Below are 16,306 nucleotides of genomic sequence, written 5' to 3' on the forward strand. Positions count from 1 at the left end.
TGGATTGCAAGTATAATTCCATTCAGGCCAAACTGCTTTCTCTGATGAAATATTTTTAAAATGGTTACATGCTATTTGTGTAAACAGACATTTGAACTATGGACTGTTTCAAGTCTTAAATGATGCTGGAGTGGGTTAACTTTTTCTTGGAGTACTGGCTATGTTGTGCAGTTGTGTAATTGCTAACCAAAATCACAAAGGTTTAAGTGAACTTGAAGCTTATGGACTGCTTGCTTTGATGCATTTGAATAGTTACTGTTGTATTTGAACACTTGCCTAATGGAGCTGCTTTGGAAAACATATCTAAATTTGTGTAGTGTGTAATAGGTCTTTCTGTGTATTAGCATATTTAAATATTTGGAGCAAAATTACAGAGAAATATTGTGCATGCTATAGCCACGACATAGCAATTTACAGATTAGAGGAAGAAATGAAAGTACATCTTTAAACAGGAGGAAAAAAAAGAGAAGAATTCCATATATACTCTCCAAGTATAAGATGTAGAGTTCTGAGTTTGTGTTACAAGTCTTGAAGTTCCAAGCCATCTGAGATAGCATGAGGTGCAGGCATGGAATGTTTAAAGAGAATTTTGATTGCCATGCAGCAGCATGTTAGAATTATATTTAAAGCAAACTTTTTATTTTTATGTACTTAAAACTCTTTAAGTTGAACTATGCCTGGGTGTTGCTTAATGATATTTTTAAAAACTGTCAGAAAAGTCTTCAGTGAAGGGCCAAACTTCAGGAATAAGCACAAGGTGAAGCTACTAGTGGAAGGTGTAGGCACATAAATGAATCATAAGTTGGCCAATGAGTTCTCTCGCTTCTTTGGAAAGTAATTCTGAGTCTAGTGCAGTAAATCAAACTTGCATGAAAAGTACCAATTTCTGTAAATTATGACTTAAAAAAACCCCACAAAACCAAAAACAACAGCAACAGAAAAGCAGTCAACTTGAGGGCTATGTTGTTTTCACTGTATTGAATGTACAATGCTGTTACAGTGAAGACTTAGGATATTGCAAGGAAGCGGCAACTAAATTCCAAGTAATGCGTTTGACTGGCGTAGTAAATATTAAGTGTTGAAACTACTTACATTCTTCCAATAGGCCTCGCAGTAGCTGAGGCATGGAGTGTGCACAGAGATGGCAGCTCCACCAGTTTCAAAGTTCAGGAGATTACCTATTGTTGCCAGTGCGAACTACTAGTACTTAAAAGCTTAGCTTTCTTGTGCGTAATAGCTCTTGGAAACGCAGGTGTTAAAATAGGAGTATCTCAGAATGTTACTGCCTATGACAATACTCGTAATAACAGATCGTGTTATTTTTAATGAGACAAACCTGAGTGTGTGTTATCTGTCAAATGCAGGCTTAACTATTAGTTTGGTGTTACCGTACATGGATATACTGTATTTAACTTATAAAAACAGGAATAATGATGCTATGAATTTGAAAGATTGTATATGATTTGAGTGTTGAAATATAAGTTCTTCTTCATTCACTATTTTAAATTGATTGCTTCCTTAGGAGAGGTTATATCGTATACTGATATTCCAACAATATTTAAAAAAAAACAAACAACTTTTTGGGTATTAGTTATTTGGAAAGCTATCTTATGTTGGTTAACCTAATTTACATACTTAGTTGAAGTGTACTTAGTGTAGATTAATATTTAGTTTATATACATTAGTAAAGTGATTCCTCCAGATCATAGATACACTTACTAAATAGGACATAGAAAAGTTAAGTGAAACTGATCCAGTGCAGGGCACTGTTACATGTCTGTGATGTGCTGCAGAGTGCTTGTTGAGATGTATGTACTGGCTCAGCGGTGGTTAAAATCTTTGGTTTTCTGCTTGCTCCCATGCTCTGTTTCAGTGCAGGAGATAAAGGCACTTGTTTACTTTCTTGTGTGCCTTATTTGAGGCCTTTATCTGCCAGAACTTGAACATTGTAAAGATCTCATGAAACTTTAATATGTGGAAATAAAGTTTTCCCCCAGATGTAGTGTAAATGTGAGTCAGATGTGTGTCCTACCTTCATACAGAAGTGTAGCCTAGTCATTCTTTTAAAGAACAAAAGGTGTAGAGTTATTTTGCGGCATCTCAGCCTTCAGTTAGTCCACATTTGGGCTCTGTGACTTCAGTAGTAACATTAATGCTATTCTAATAGCTTTATGAATTTGGGGATTTTTTTTGTCTTCAAACATGGTAGTTAACATTTTGTCAACAAAAATTATTCAGCCAGATTTTATCAGTCTGCTGTTCTAGTTAACTGGTACTTTGATTTTTACCTCACATATACTGAAAAACTTGAGCTTTAATTTTATTTTCCCCTTTCCCGGGCAGGTACCAGGTTTAGCACCTTGTTTTAACCCCTGACAACCTAAGAAAACCCAGCCTTTCCTAGAGATCATTATCAGAGATAACAGGAAAATAATGGTGTGTGTCTGCTTGTACAGTGAATATGGCATTTGAATTGCTTTATATGTAAAAGTGTGACTTCGATGTGTGCTCAGTATTCTCACTGTAGTTCTGACAGATGTCAGGTACCATCCCAATTAAAAAGCTAATTGTGGTGCATAGAGTGGTGGTATGAAGTGCTGCGGAATATTGGTTCTACGTAATGTAGATTTTAAAAACTCTTTAAATGTTATTGTCTTAGATCCGCATCCTCATAAGCCTGGGAGCTGCAGATTAGTTTGAATTTGCACTTTATTGTGAGTGGAGATTGATTTCAAATGCCTTTTGTGAGAGTAACAAATAATGTCCGGGGGAAAAAAAAAAAAAAAAAAAGACTTCTGCGGTGTTTCTGGCTAGTATGAATTACACACGGTGTTTCTTCTCTGAGTGCTTGTTGTCAATACATGTAAAACCCTACAATCACACTGGCTGTTCAGTTTGTCTGTGTGCTAGCCCAGTCCATGCAGTAACTTCTCTTTGCAGTTCATTTTCGGCCACAAGTGAAAGTAGGGTAGATGCTGGAAGCTAACTTCCTACAGTCACTGTGTTGAAAAGGATGCAGGGGTTCAGCATGCCAGCTGAGGAACTGGCAGACTTTCTGCTATTCCAGCTCTGCCTGTAGTAGTACTCTCATTCATTAGCACATGCATCTCCACCATGTCGCCGTCCTTGCCAAGAGGGTTGTTGAAGAACCTAATTTAGGGCAGCAGCAAAGACAAAGGACCATCATAGGAACACTTTGCTTGCAGGAGATTTTTTTTTGTTGGTGGTGCTGCGCAAAAATAGTGAAGTAACTACGAATCCATTGCTTGTGTCTTTGGCATTAAACCTTTTTGTGTATGTTATGTGGGTACTAGGGCTTATGTTTTCAGAATAAATATTAATGTATCAATATTTGTGATTTTTTTAATGTATTGCTGTTACTTAGCTTATATTACTTATATCTGTTAATGATAATTCCCAATATAAGTCTATCACACTTGGATTTGAGTGTTTTTCTTGTCTAACAGCATAAAACTGACAGAGTACGTGGTTCTTGTGGACAGAACTGGAGAGTAGATTCCATGAATTACTGAAGACGAAATCTGATATTACAAAGTTTTATGCAATACATGAAAGAAGTGCCACTCTGTTCTGTTTTGTATGACAGATGTTGGTGCAGGATAGGAGTTTATAACCTGGAAAGAAAATGCAAGAGCTGTTGTCTGTATTTAATTGTGTCTTCTGTCAGTTGGCCCACTGAAGAGTACATGTGTGTTTGCCGACCCTGGTGTTGTGGATGGTTGGAGGGTATTAGTCTCTCTAAGAAGAATATTCTGGCGTCTAATAGTAATTCAGTGCCTAAGGAAGATAATATCTTGCGTATGGGTTCACAAAGGTGTAAAAGATGATTTGTCATCCCTAACATACGTCTGTAGGTTAAACTTCTTTCCATTTCCTGGTTCTTTTATGGTTAAAACACTTCCTGTTGGTTTTCTTTTCATGTTGTGCCTGTAACATGTTCATACTGATACATAGTAACTGATACGATCCTAGCAGTATGTGAGACTGTTTCTGACAAAGATGATTGTCTTTTACTACTCCTCTGCCAGCTAAGGTTTTTAATGTTCTGTACAGCTGTTTGTTTGTTTGTTCTTTAAGTTTCTGTTAGTGACTTTCGAGCTCTGAAAATTAACATTGGGCTTCCCGCTTCAGGTCATGTAACTCCTTATGTTCTTTTCACATGTATCACACATCAGGAAAACAATTACAAGTAATCATAAAAGTATCTGACAAACCTGATTTCATTCTATGACAAGGTGACCCGCTTGGTGGATGAGGGTAAGGCTGTCGATGTGGTCTACCTGGACTTCAGTAAGGCCTTTGACACTGTCCCCCATAACATTCTCATGAAGAAGCTGGCTGCCTGTGGTCTGGACAGCTGTACGGTCTGCTGGGTGAAGCACTGGTTGGATGGCCGGGCCCAGAGAGTTGTGGTCAATGGAGTGGAATCCAGTTGGTGGCTGGTCACGAGCAGCATCCCCCAGGGCTCAGTGCTGGGACCACTTCTGTTTAACACCTTCATTGATCATCTTGAGGAGAGGATTGAGTGCACCCTCAGTAAGATTGCAGACGACACCAAGGTGGGAGGGAGTGTTGATCTGCCTGAGGGGAGAAGGGCACTACAGAGGGACCTGGATAGACTTGATCAATGGGCCAAGGTTAACGGCATGAGTTTCAATAGGGCCAAGTGTCGGGTCCTGCATTTTGGTCACAACAACCCCATTTTTATCTTCCACCGATCCTGATGTCAGGAACAACAGCTGTTGTATTCTCCCTTACTGTTCCTCTCTTCCATTTGTGCTGGTGTGACCATCACAGTTGTTAATCAGCATATTCCCACTGGCTAGAGAATGGCCTTGATATCAATATTCTTATCTGTCAGATATATGGAAGTGAAACGTGGTGGGTTATGTAGAACAGCTGACACCTTTTACTTATAAATGTGTTTGGCTTATCTATGTAAGTGCTGAGTCAGAGAAACTATGTCATGTTTGTGGAAAGTGGTAGTCAATGAAAACTAATTAAGTGATGTGAAAGCCCTTCAGCATTTTGAGATGGCCTTTGCTGAAAGTTCATTTTTTACAAGTCTTGACTCTTGCTTAAAAATCCTAATCATAACGTAGGCTTTCTTGTTTCTGCTGACACCATTGCTTTAATGCACCATAACAGTGAAAGGTCCCAAATAGGAAAGTTTCATGGCCTAACAGTTCCTAACATGCCAGCAGAGCTCTGATGAACCATACAGCTTTTGGTCTTTCAAGGAGAATTCTTAGAAGATCAGACTAGGAACATTGTCTAGTCAAGCTGTGTGAGATGGTCAGCAGTGTGAATAATAAAAAGAATGTTCGTTCCTTTTTCACTCTTAAACTTATCTAGATTTGAGTAAGAAGAAAACGATGTTACAAAGCAGCACGTTTCGTAGACAGTGTTTTACCTGAGTAAAGCAAAAAACATTGGGAAGCTTAATTTGTAACTGTACGAAACTAAATAGCCTATCAGGTTAGGAATTAACCTTTATGTGGCCTCTTGCACTGAGAGACAAGTTCCTCACATGGTTTATATATAAATGTTCAGCACTTGGAAATCAGTTTGTGTAGTTATGTCAGTATTAGAATTATTATTATTTTTCAAATATTTGAAAATGGTAAAACAAGCAAATTGAAATCATCAGGATGTAGAGGGGTAGATAACAATTCCGTGTCTAATAGGGAATGTCTGTAGAAGGTGTTTACTTGATCATTAACAGACAATCTTGTCTATGTTTATGTAAGTGGATCACTATGCCTGGAGAACTGAAAAAGAGAGAAGTCCCTGGCTGCGTAGGAAAAATACTTTAATAAAAGAATGAGGATGGGCTGCATCCCTCAGTCTTACAATTTATGACAGATTTATAGTCCTTGTGTGCAGTATTCCATCGGCTGGTGGACTAACTCCTTTGTTTTATCTACCAGAGGTATAGTCTGAGGACTAGGGAAAGATTATATATATATTGAGCTGGGGTCATTTGTATGTTTTTTAAGAGCCTATCATTGGTTTTCTTCTTCATCCATACTAAATTGGCCTCTGTTATTTACTGTTCTGTTGCCTTTCTTAGCAGACTGCGGTTTTCTCATGTATCCTATTAGTCAGTTGAGAATAGTCAAATGTTTTCTGTGGTAAACTCACCCTGCTGTGTTGTAGGCCTGCTAAATAGCCGCTTGTGGTTTGCAGATTCAGACAGCACATAAATGGGAGGTGGTTTAAAAAATGTTCAGTTTCTGAAACTTTATCATATATTCCCATGACTCTTACCTTGTCAGCTGTACCATCATGCTTTTTTTTTGTCTGATTTGTTTGCTCTATATCCCTATTTTGTACAAATTGGTTTTTCAGACTTCATCTAAGTTGATAAAAGTCATTTTGAAATTATTTCTAAAAACATTTGATTTCTCAATTTATTTCCCCCAAATTGTATATTTGAGGGGTAGTGCTTCTCTTTCTCTTCCTTTTGATTATTCAGAAGAAAGCATTGTGAAGTGTCTGATTGACATGTGCCAGACTTCAATAGGTATTAATGACTTTTCTGCTAAAACTTAAAAGTATGTATCTCATCCTCCATAATGAAGCTTGCTTCAATTTTCTCAAATATTTATCTAAGTTTTAAGGAGTAAGTGCCTCTATCTTATCAATCTTCTGTCTACTAAATTTTCAAGAAATACAAACTATTGTAATATATTAGCAGGGGTATTAAGGTTAGATTAAAATTCCTTTATGCTATTTTATCATTCTTTTATGAAATCAGACCTTTGTTTGCTTTCCCGTCACAGAAAACATCCAAAGTAGACGGGTCTTGAATTACTGATGAAACCTCATTAGTGAGAACTGAGATATTTCAGTTGTGTTGAGCTGATGATGGGAAACAGGAGAGTAAAAGAAGTATACAATCTCCTTCTGCAGGCATTCATTACCTTCTCTGTTTTTTTCCCCAATCTTGTAAATATTCAACTTTATCAGATCACATTCACTATTGATTTTAACTCAGTTTTTCACTTGATGTAGTATTTGTGTACCCAGGGCACCTATTTACTCTACTTTAGACACTAGCATGAAAACAAGTCTATTTTCTTTTAATCACAGTATTCTTTGGTATTAGATGCTTCTTGTGTTTCAAAAAGATAAATATAAAATGTGTGTAGTTTTTTTGTTGTTGTTGTTGTTTTTTAATGATTTATCTTAGAAAACAGAAATCTGGAATTTTTCCCTTTGTATTTTAATTTTATCCCAACTGTGGAAATTCTACTTGATCAGCTACAAATTCAGTTTTGAGTAAAGCAAGCATAAGGATGGACTCGAGAGTAAGTAGCAATCACAAATACGTTTGCAGTAATTGGTGTGGCACTTAGCTATTATAATTGATGTATGTATGCTGGTTATCCAGTTGCACAGCATTCTAGAAGTGTTGGCTGTAAGTCTTTAGAAACATTTGATAGGCAGCTCTAAATATATTAAGATAGTCAAAACCCAGAGCTGTCAAAAGGGCGTGCTGTTATTTCTACCTCTGATACTCAATGAAGACTATCTAATCCACTTTGATTGAGATTACCAAAATTCTTGCTTTTCCAAGTAGAAGTTTGAACGCTTTTTGAGGCAGCGCTGCTTTCAGCGAATTGGTATCATTTTCTATTATGCCTTACTTGGTTTTGTTCTGAGATGTTGCCAAAAGGGGCAGCTGCAGTCCTGGAGTTGCATCCCAACTCTCTTTTGCATTGGGCTTGTTCAGCTGCCAAGTGGAGTGTGGGGTGAATTGATCTGATGAAGGATGTCTCTCTGTGTGTAAACAGACTACAGGTTGCTTTACTGTAGTGTGTCTCAATCTGCATTACAGCTGGCCATCAGAAAGCTGTGTTTTGGCATTACTGTGCATGCAAGTGTACTCATACTAATTTAGGTAGTGTCAGAATGGACTGTTTGTCAGAAGAAATAGGATGAGAAGGAGAAGAGAAGTGTTTTCAAAATATTACGGTCAGTTAACATTTATAACTGAGTGTAAGAGTATTTCTGGAAGGTAAAGAATCTGGCTTATGAAAATGTGTGCGATGACTTTGGACAGCTAATGCTGGTACTTGCGATAAGTACAACTTGTGCATAGTCCTGAAGAAGAGGATTAGTTTTGAATTGGCTACCTTAGGGGCTGCCAATGATGGAAAGGCAGTAGTTACACAGCTGCTCTATTGGCTGAAGGAAAAAAGCAGGAAATTACTGAATATTTAACTTGCTTAACATGCTTATCTGTGTTGTGTGCTGCGAGAAAGTAGTTCCACTGTAAGTTTAGCTTAACCTTTTCTAAAAAGCAGCTAAGCAGTCAGTGGTAGTTGTAGTGCGAATTCAGGCTATTTATGGGAGCCTTCACTCTCAGAATCTATCAAGTGGTACGATCTATTTTGTTTTTGACCTTGATTTTTAGAAGCCAGATGCCTTGCTATGATTTCAGGCTGCTTTGTATAAACTGTACTCCATATTTATGGCAACCCAGTTTAAGGTCATAGGGTACAGACTCTGCAGGCTTTGTGGTGACTCCGTCCCTGCCCCCATGCATGTTTCTTACGTTGTCTTGCTTGATGTCCTTTGTGATATTAGTGCTATACCTTTTCCCTACCACTTCCTCATACATTTGCACATAATAGGCAAATTACTTATTAGGTTTTGGAATGTTAACCAAAAAATTACCATGCCACTTCCTGACAGCCTCTTTTTCTGACTTCAACCTGCAACTATTTGGTGGTTTTGAGTCATTTGGGAATGCCCAGGGTTGACGCTGACCTCATATCACCCTTCTGCAAGTCTTCTACTGAGGGACCAGAGCCCTGGATCCCATTCGGGACTTGTTCCAGGTCTTCAGGAAGGCTTGCATGCACTGTGGCTTTGTTAACTCAGCCTGCCTCCCCACCTAACCATGCTGGTCATGCATTGGAGTGGGTTGCTCATGGAGGTGGAGGAGTCCTTGTCTGTGGAGGGGTTTAGGAAATGTGTCAACATTGCATTAAGGAACATGGCTTAATGGCGGGGCTTTGTAGGTCATGGTTGTACTTGATAGTCTTGAAGGTGTTTTTCAACCTCGGTGATTCTATGATTTTATGAACTGTATTTGAACAGGCAGCAGATGGTTTTTTCTTCTATAATTACTGAAGGTGAACTGAAAAATGTATTGTGCTGTTTAAGGTTGGAGTTTAGTCAGTCTTTAGTGAAAGGAGGCTATGAAAATATGGCTGTACTCAGCTGAAGTGAATTTTACATTATACACTGCAGTAGTTTGTTCAGTAGGAAGCTCTGTTGAATGCTTCATGCAGTACAAAGTGACCTTACTTTCTACGTAGACTCATAGGATCTTATGGGACTTTTTGTGCTTCATGAAGGGTTCCAGTCACCCAAAAGCAATTTAAGTCTTCAAAAATTATTTTTAGTTTTAATTTTTCAGGTGCTGAGGGATATGATATGTGGTGCTCAGGGATATGGTTTAGCAGAGGGTTGTTAGAGTTCAGGTACTATGGTTAGGCTGCAGTTGGACTTGATCTTCAAGGTCTTTCCAACCTGGGCAATTCTATGATTTTATGATTCAGTGATTTGTGTGTATTTTGTACTGATATAGGGGTGCTTCTGAATTCTTGTATCATGAACAGAATTTGAAATGCTTGTGCCAAAGAAAATCAGCAATGCGAAAAATATTGCTTCCATATAAACAAAATTAGAAAAGTCTGTTGATTTCAGTGCGGTCACAATTCTGTTTGCATTTTAAGGCACAGAATCCTTTTTGCAGTTCAGTAAGCTTAAAATGGGCACATGTTTGAACATCTGATTACAACCCAAAAAGTATGATTGTACACAACTTGGTTTAAAGTATTCTTGTTGTAATGGATTCATATTTGGGAATGTGCAATAATTGCAGTGTTTTCAGTATACTGGAAATTAATTTTACAGCCTTCTTTTTTGAGAAATCTTAATCTTCTGTTTGATGTGGTTGTTTTTTTGTTTGTTTTTAATAAAAGTTACTTGATGACTGTGCTGATTGTTAATTGTTTTCTGTTTTGCAGCTCACAAAATAGCGATGTCACAGAACTGAACACATTTGTCACAGTAAGTATGCCACAGCATTAAGCATTCTGATAATTTTCTGGGACTCATCAATTATACATAGGGAAAAGGAAGATGTGTAGTGCCTGGTTCTACGTCTAGGTCCTGATTCAGCAAGGTGTGAAGTACTGGTTAAACTAAATCTCTTAGCTATTTAGTCCACATGTGTAATTATTTCTGTGACTCCAGTTTTACCATTGGGTAAGTCTTTAATCAGCACCATGATAGCACTGTAAGAGTGAGCGATTACTTTAATGTAGGATTGAAATATAAATTAGACAGTATTACACTATTTCAGTGTGCCTTGAGTAGTTTTGACATCTGACTTTGTTCAGTTTAGAGAGCATGTAGAATGAGTTGGGAGATTCTGCTAAAAGTTGTGATTCTGAAATCAGTTTTTGCAACTTGCAGAAATAATTTTGAATGCTCAGAGATTTCTTGTGTTATTTTGCAACATAAATGGCTATAGTTTTTTACTAATAGCTTATTGGACTATTAGTAAATGAAAAATTTTGCATTCATATTAATTTGCTTATTTTTTCAGGGTAAGGAAACAAAGTTCTGGTGTCTTAGTCATTTACTTTAGACAAACTTAATGGTGAAAACTAAAACAGATACAAAGAAATTTAAAGCCTCGCAAGCTAGGCATAGCTCCAAGGTATCACTTTCAGATACATCTCTGTACTGAAATGATTTTTCTTGTTTATGATTTTGGTTCTCATCAAGTGAACCACCAATTCCTCGAACACTTTCTATGACAATACATGCCGAAATTTAGTGAAAAGTTACTGCAAATTTACATTCAGTTATTAGATGTCAACTAACACGAGCCTTTATTGTATCCCAGAAAATACTGTACGGTACAGTGAGTCTTACATTTCAATAGTGACATGCATGTACTCATTCCAGATGTAACTTAACAGTGTGTAAATTGTAAATTTGCCCTGGCAATGTGGGAAAAAAGAAAATTCAATATTTTTAAAACATATATTAAAATAATTTTTAAGATTAGTTTTAAGAGGCTCAGGCTTTGGAAGTACTTCTTCAGGTATACAGTTCCACACGTCACCACATATGACTTGTATTTCTTTTGTATTTGGGAGAGTGTTAAGACCACCAACATTTGCTGGCTTCTGAGAGTCAACAAATTTATATGGAAAGAATAATTCTATTAAACAGGAGTAGACAAGTGATTTTTAAAGGTGGAAATGGAGTGAAACCTGTAATACAGTGTACTGAATGTTATTGTAGGGTATGCTAGTTTTAATGAAAAAGCTTTTTCTTCCTAAAAATTGAATCCAGTGATATCTTTGTTAACAGCAGTTTCTATATGGGGGTGAATTGAAGCTACCCTTATATTAGCATCATAGGTTGTTTTTGTTTTTGTTTTTTTCTTTTTTTTTTTTTTTTTTTTTTTTTTCCTTGAGGAGATTCAGCCCCACTGAAAATGTGGATATATGAATATCCATTAACAAACCTTTCTCGAGTTGAAAATTTGCCTCTGACTTTTCTGAACACTTTATTAGGACTTTTATTAGGGCTTTTTTGGCCTTAGTAGTTTAGAAGTTATTAGAAGTCTAGAGGCTGCTTGAAGAATTGTAAGGTATATAGCCATGGAATGAGAGCTGATAGTTGGCTGCAATGTATTTATTGCACTGGTGAACAGTTGAGATGAATACTGAACAAAAAAAGTGCCTTGGTGGAATGTAACCCACATGGAGATGAATGCTCCATAAAGGTTGAAGCTGTCATGCGTAGCATTTTTTCCTTCAACAGTGTGGCTGGGTAAGTATAGGAGGAATCTGTGCTTTTTCATCCGTTCTCCTGTAGTCTTCCAAAATTCTAAGGAAGTAGTAGATGTTTGTCTCTAAATAAGCTTATTTTGAAGGCTGATGCTTTGTACGTAAGTTGTTCTGAAAATAATAACCTCCTACTTATTTCTGTGTGAATTACAATGGGTACAAAGGTCACAGTAACACTATTTGATAGAGAAAATTTTCAGGTGAAAAAAACTTATTCAACGTAGTCATCACCATTAGGCATGTGTTTTACCAGCTATAGACAAGGGTCGGAAAGCTGCACTTTTAGAAACCTGCATCAATGGAGATGACCCACTGTTTTACAACTGCTGTGATGGCATTGTTGCTAGGAAAATACAGCCCATGCAGTCCATTTTTCATTGAGGAGCAGAATGTGCCAAAAATGGTCTATGTGTTGGGAGTGATGAGAGTCAAGATTCAGTGTGTTGTGCAGCCTTCAGTGTTCTGCTCCCCCCCCCCAGTGTGGGGCCTTGTGTTACTGCGTTGCAGGAGAAAGGTCATCTTCTGCTCTGCCCTGACTCTGGAAGTTGGAGCCTTCAGCTTAGTGATGTAGTGGTAAGAGCCGATGGTTTGTTTGGTTCCAGAAGTCCAGAAAGATCATCCCTTTCCTATCCCAGAATATGGCTGACATCACTTTACTTGCTGAAGGCTGCATCTTGAGCTTTTCTTCAATAGGGAATTCACATGTCACTGTTTCGTGGAATTCACATGTCACTGTTTCGTGGCCTGCTGTTCAGATTCCATCTTGTAGTAGTGACACCACATGTTGTTACCAGTTATGGTGTGATTGAGAAACTGTCACCTTTGGCCTCATGTTGATATAATAGATCCTGAAAAACTTGCTTATGGTGTTCTTTCTGTTCCTGTATGAGCACCTGTAGGATCCACCTGGTGCAATTTTTATGATGTTCCAACATTGCCACCATCATTTCCAATGCACTGAAGCTGATACTCAAACTCTATGCAAGATCCCGGTCGTAATTTGCTAGTTGAGGTAACTGAGATGATTGAGACATTCTTCATTTTGTGGGGTGACAACAGTGTATGGCTGTCCAAAATATGGCTTGTCTTTCACATCACTGTAGCTGCTGCTGAAACGTGCCACTCACTGCATCCTTGTGCTCACATCCACTGTTTGGTCTCCACAAACATTCAGCGAGCATCAGTGAATGTCAGTGGGTGTCATTTGCTCCGCATGGAGAAAATCAGTTGCACGCCTTTGCTTTATCCTCACTTCCATGTCAGGCACCATTTTGTGAGACTGCCCCTCTGCTGCTGTCTGAGGCACAGCAGCAAAATGTCAAGGGAATATCAGTGGGAAGGTTCAACCTCTACTGCTATCCACCAGCATCTACTTCTGATGTTGTGGGCCATCATAATAAAACAGGAGGTGTTACTTTTAGCACAGCCCTTATGCCAACTCAGTGTACCAATTTATTCTGCTCGTTTTATAGCAATTTGAGTGTATCGTCAGTTCACCCATACCCAGTAATTGTTCTCAGATGCCTTCTAAGAAGGCAGCTTAAGGATTTAAATACGTAGTTGTATTTATATTTTGTGTGTGTGTGTTTGTAAATACTTGAAGATGCAGAGAATTATTGTGAAAGTGCATTTGGTTATGAAAATGAAATCTCTGTATTTTTATTCCCCTAAAATAAGCTGTTCTCAGTGCTTATAGTAATGGCATTTGAGAAGTAGAAGTTTTTCCTTGGCAGTGTATGTTGGTACGTGTTTGGCAAGGTCTGAAAAAAATATCTACTTCTGTCATAAAACTAACATCTGTAGATTTAATTTAATTTAATGGCAATTAACATTTGACTGAGAAAGTAGGAGTAATGTGATATTCAGAGTTTTCTGTGCCTCAAGTAACTATACCAGGTTTAAGTAAAGGGTAGAAAGCAATTACATTTTTTTTTTTCCTTTTTTTTAAATAATTTTACAAACATGTTTCTCATTTAAAAAAATTGAAATAAAAGTAGCTTGTTACCAGTGGAGATTATGTTTTATGTTGCTGAAATATCTGCAGATACAGTTTTGAATTTCAGCAGGTGTAATTGTATGTACATGTGTATGCTTGTGTGTGGTTTTAGGTTTTGCTACCAAGGGAAAACCTCAAACTACAATTTACCAAAGAAAGGTGATGGAAGAAAAGCTACAAAATGAATGAGAATTCCAAAGAATGAACTCACTGGTGACATTTCTGTTTAGAATATGTGGGTTTATTGCAGTTTTTTGGAGTGCAATTTAAAATGAACACTAAACACCTCTGACATAATTTTTGGAAAAGATTCTAGCAAGTACTTAAATGCTAATGCTGAAAACCAGAATTAGTAATGGTTATGCTGAAAGAATTAAAAGGCAGATTCTGATTAAGTATTGTCATGATTAACATCTGTTAGGAGGAATGAGTGGTTTATTAAGCTTTACCATGCAGATGGCAACTGAGGGAGCTCAGTTGTGCACTGACTTCTTTTGTAGTATCACTGTATTGTTAAGACCTGCTGTGTTTCCTTGTAACAGAAGTACTAGTTTGCACAAAAAAAAGTTTGTTGTTTACAGTTGCTTCAGAAGTCTAAAAGCTGAGAGATCTTTCCAAGTAGAAATGATGAGTTTTCACTTTATCTGGACTTTCTTTCAGAAAGTGCTTTTCATATTTTAAAACAGAATCTGTTTAAGGGAGATTGGGAAATAATTATAATTCCTGTTTTTTTGTTGTTTTTTGTTGTTGTTTTGATTTCTGTTTTTGTTTGTTTGTTTATTTTCTTTTGTATTGCTAGGATTTTTGACAGAGAAAGAAAGTAGTAAACAGGCAGTAATATCATGGAGTTAAGTCAGTGCTTCCTAGCAGGGAATATATAATGGAAGACAGTTGCAGTTGTAAGACAGAGTGGTTTGGATTTCTAGCAGTGACTCCTGTTTTCCCACTGCTCATTTGTATCTTTAGTAAGACCTTTCCTAGTGCGGTGCTGTCCATCAGATTTGGCAATGTCTAAATACATTATTTTGACTGTTTCCTTTGCACTACCTCCTCTCAAAGGTGTGTTCCTCTGTTTTTCTCTTGGGCCAGCATCCCCCGATTTGGAACCTTTATCTTAAATTTGGACACAGCATGGTGCTCTTATTCATGTTTAACTCTTAGCTCCAACAATTAGGGAAGAATGAAGAATAGGTCTGTATTTGACCTGAGTCAAGTCTCTTACATACTATAGCATCTTTGCATTGTAGTTTGCCAACCCATTTTATCACTAGAAAAACTGAGCAATTAACTGGCGGTAATGAGGAGGGTGGAGGAAGTTGAGTTGCAGATGAGATAAGAAACACCTGAAATGTATATTGGTAGCAGCTGGAGAATGGAACGGTTTTTTGTTGGTTTTTCTTTTGAGTGAGAGATATGATATGAGAGTGTCAGGTAAATACCTGTAAGTCATAAAATAAACATTCTGGTTGTGTATCTATGTGTATCTGTTCCTAGCATTTCTAAGACAAGAACAAAAAGTAATGCCCAAATTGCTTCAGCCCTGTCCTGCTGCCTACCCTGGTTCTTCTGTGATTTAGCCAACGAAATTCTGGGGGACATTATTTTTGGATGATTAAAAGATATTTTTTTTCTGAGTGAGTTTAGAAATTGTTCTTGGCCTCAATTGAGTTTATGCTTTGAATATTAAAAGCAGTGTGAACAAAGGTGAACGGTGGGCAGAGTGCAGATAGATTGGCAGAGAAATAAAACATGCAATTTGAGTGGCGGATGCTATTATGTGACAGGTGTAGACAATAGACAATGGGAAGAAAGGATGTGAGTTAAAGTTAAGCCTGTGCAATATGTACTTTACTGGGATGATGATGTAAGTTGTCATGAAGTTGCTTACAAGCTTTGTCTAGTGCTCACATATTTTGCTACCATGTATTTACTGTATTGAAGATTCACATGGCAGTAGTGCACATCTAACACACGTGTGTGTGTGTGTGTGGAACAGTTTTACTGCAAAATCAGGCTGTGAATGTGGGGGTTTAGCAATGACTTAGAGAACCAACATCTACCAGAATTTCAAGACTCAAAAGATGCTAACAAGGAAGTACTTCTGCTAAAGTGGCATTCTGACAGGCCAACTGATAGGATGTATTTAGTGGATTTAGCATGATATAGTGGAGGGTTGTTAATTAGGGTCATTTGGTTAGTTTGTGGTTGGACTTGATGATCTTTAAGGTCTTTTCCAACCTGAGCAATTCTATGATCCTGTGTTCTTATGTTCTGTGGTGCGTGTGTGTGTAAATAAAGACATGAAAAGTCATTTTTATCTCTGGCTTTTTGTTCAAGTAAAGCAAAGATTCTCTTTCCTATTTTGTTCCAACTCTAACATGGCAATTTTTTTGATTAAAAC

General features: G+C 37.5%; 1 protein-coding gene across 16 annotated transcripts in view; it reads left to right on the forward strand.

The window, feature by feature from the left end:
• The window catches only part of BAZ2B (bromodomain adjacent to zinc finger domain 2B), a 94,474-nt gene that overhangs the window by 14,126 nt on the left and 64,042 nt on the right, over window positions 1-16,306 (forward strand). For all 16 annotated transcript variants that reach the window (XM_072341762.1, XM_072341772.1, XM_072341766.1 and 13 more), the window contains exon 2: window positions 10,068-10,110. The gene's annotated coding sequence lies outside the window, so the exon portion shown is untranslated. The remainder of the gene's footprint in view (window positions 1-10,067; window positions 10,111-16,306) is intronic.

This window comes from Excalfactoria chinensis, chromosome 7 (genome assembly GCF_039878825.1).
Source record: "Excalfactoria chinensis isolate bCotChi1 chromosome 7, bCotChi1.hap2, whole genome shotgun sequence".
Classification (NCBI taxonomy): Eukaryota; Metazoa; Chordata; class Aves; order Galliformes; family Phasianidae; genus Excalfactoria; species Excalfactoria chinensis.